The sequence below is a fragment of the Pteropus vampyrus genome, unplaced genomic scaffold (genome assembly GCF_000151845.1).
Source record: "Pteropus vampyrus isolate Shadow unplaced genomic scaffold, Pvam_2.0 Scaffold42, whole genome shotgun sequence".
In the NCBI taxonomy this organism is placed as follows: domain Eukaryota; kingdom Metazoa; phylum Chordata; class Mammalia; order Chiroptera; family Pteropodidae; genus Pteropus; species Pteropus vampyrus.
The window spans coordinates 3,037,489-3,040,749 of NW_011888823.1; the positions used below are offsets into that span (position 1 = coordinate 3,037,489).

The 3,261-nt window shown below is 30.7% G+C and overlaps 1 pseudogene; it reads right to left on the reverse strand.

Moving 5' to 3' along the window:
• Positions 1-3,145: 3,145 nt before the first annotated feature.
• On the reverse strand, positions 3,146-3,261 carry LOC111738700 (annotated as a pseudogene).

The window sequence follows — 3,261 nt, forward strand, 5'->3', positions numbered from 1 at the left end:
TATAGTCAAGTTGCTGAAAACCAAAATAAAAAGGAAAATATTTAAAGCAGACAGAGGAAAAAAAGACAGTTCTTTTAGAGGGCCAATGCTAAAAATGAAGGCTGTCTTTTAGACCGTAGAAGCCAGAAAACAATAGAACAATATCTTTAAATGCTGAAAGAAAAAAGGCAAACCCAAAATTCTGTACGTAGTGGAAACATCTTCTTAAAATGAAGGAGAAATGGAGAAATTTTTAAACAAACAAAAGATATGAGAGGTCATTGTCAGCAGACCTGCACAAGAAATGCCAAAGGAAGCTCTTCAGACTGAAAGAAAATGATCCCAGATAGAAACTGGAACCTGAAGGAAAGAATTAAGAGCATACACCAGAAATGGTAAATATATGACTGTTTTTCCTTAATGTCTTTAAAAGTCTGCTGACTTATGGGGCAAAAATAAGTTTTAAAAGTATTGTGGTTTACAAACTATATAGAAATATATAACGATAATACACAATGAGAAGGGTGAATGAATTATATTGTTGTAAGGTTTACACACTTTAAGTGATGTGGCACAATATTAACTTAAAGCAGTTGTAATAAATTAGGAATGCTTACTGTAATTTTTAAAGCAATATCTTAAAAATAATACAAAGGGTATAAAATAAAATTGAATACTAAAAATTACTTGATTATCCCAAAAGTAAGAAGAGGAGAAACAAAGGAAGAGAAAATAGATAAGACAAATAGAAAACAAATAAAATGGAAGAATTAATCCCAAACATATTAATAATTACATTAAATATAAAAAGCTAAACAATCCAATTAAAAGGCAGAGATTGTCTGTCTGGATTTAAAAAGAAAATAAACAAAGTAAAACCATGTCTTGTTTACAAGAGATATACTTTAAATATAATGACAGGGATTACTTGAAAGTAAAATAATAGAAAAGATATGCCATGAAAATGCTAACAGAAGGCTGTTGTGGCCATCTGAATAACAGAAAAAGTAGGCTTAAGATAAGCAGGATTATTAGAGATACAGAGGGATATTTCATAATGATAAAGGATCAATTCTTCCAGAGGGCATAACAATCCTAAATATGGATGCATCAAATAACAGTTTCAAAAACATAAAGGAAAACTAATAAAACCTAAAGGAAATGCAGACAATTCTACAATATATTTGGTTATGATGGATAGAACAAGCAGACAAAAATCACAACAGATATAAAAACATTAAACATTAATCAATATGACTTACTTGACATTTATAGAACATTAAAACCAAGATTTACAGAATATGTATTCTTTTCTCACATACATGAAACATTCAACAAGATAGAGTATATGCTGAACCATGAAATGAAATTAGTAAAGTCAAAACAAAGTTATACAAAGTATGTTCTCAGACCACATTGAAATTAAAATATAAATAAATAACAAAAAAACTTTAAAATCCCCAATAGCAACATCCATCTAATTAATCCATGGGCCTAAGTAGTCAGAAGAAAAATTAGAAAATATTAACCATTTGATAAATAAAACACAAAAAAATGCTTAGAGGGAAATGTATAGTTTTACATGCATTTATTGCAAAGAAGAAAATATTTAAATCAATCATCTAAGCTACCAACACAAGAAGCCAGAAAAAGAAATGAAACCCAAAGGAAACAATAATAAAGAATTGAAATCAATAAAATAGGCAAACAATAGAGAAAAAGCTATAAAACCAGAAGTCAATTGTTTAAAAAGATCAATAAAATTTATAAAATCTCTGGCTACACTGATAAAGGCAAAAAGAGGAAAAATATAAATTAACATAATGAAACTAAAAAGTGAAAATGCTTCAAATTCTATAGCAATTAAAAGAATAATAAAGAAATATTATGAATACATTTATGCTAACAAATGTGATAACTTAAATATTATGAAAAAAATTCTTGAAAAATTCAAGTTTCCAAAACAGATATGAAAATAGAGTATCTGAATAGTTAAAGAACTTGAAATTGTAATAAAACTTTCTCACAAAGAAACTGTAGACCTAAACACTTAAAGAAGAATTAATATCAATCATAAACAAACTCAGAGCATAACAAAAGAGGCAATGCTTTCTGACTGATTTTATGAAGCTAGCATAACCAAACTTTTGGAAGAAACATAGGAGAAAATATTTTTAAGTTTGGGGTAGACAAACATTTCTAAGAACAGAGCATTAACCATAAAAGATATAATTCATAATTTGGACTTCTTCAAAATTAAATATTTTGCTCTTGAAGAGACACTTTTAAGGAACTTAAAATGAAATGTTCAGAGTTGGAGAAAATATTCACAAATCATTTATCTGATAAAGAAGTCCTATCCAGAATTACGTAAATTGGGGAATGGTAAATATTTTTCATCGCTGTATTTGTTTCCAATTTCTGCTGTAACAAATCACCTCAAACCTAGTGTCTAAAAACAATGGAAATTATTATCTTAACAGTTCCAGAAGTCAGAAATCTAAAATCTAGATATCAGTGGGGCTGCATTCCTTCAGGAGTCTTACAGGGAGAATCCATTTCCTTGCCTTTTCTAGCTTCTAGAGGCTTTTTGCATTCCTTGGCTTGGGGTCCCTTCCTTGCCTCACTCCAGCCTCTTGCTTCCAATGTCACATCTCCCACTGCTGACTCTAACACTCTACTTCTCCCTTATAAAGACTCTTGTGACTCTATTGGACACACCTAGAAAATCCATACCACTCTCCTCTCCTTATCTGAAGTTAATCACCTTCTAAAGTTAATCACACCTGCAAGGCCCTCTTACCATGCAAAATAACATTCACAGACTCCAGGGATTCAGACATGGACATCTTTACAGGCCATCGTCATAGTATCGTGGTTATGTAGCAAAACTATCATTAATTCTAAGAGATAAGTATTGAATTATTTAGGATGAAAATGTCATGATGTCTGTAAATTACTTTTAAATATTTCATCAAGAGAAAGAAGCAATTGTGACAAAATCTTAATTGTTAGTCTGAGCGGTAGGTACATGTGCGTTCATTAGATTCTTCTCTTTTTTAATATTTGAAAATTTTCATAATAAAAATTTTAAGCTTAATAAACAAAATATTGAAATGCCAGTCTAGGGTTTAGAAAGCTTACACATTAACCTATAATTTTTTAAAGCCTACAGCACCTGGTATTCCTAGGTGGTCTCCTATCCAAGTACTAACCAGGCCCGACCCTGCTTAGCTTCCGAGATCAGAGGAGACCGGGTGTGTTCAGGGCAGGGGAGAATTC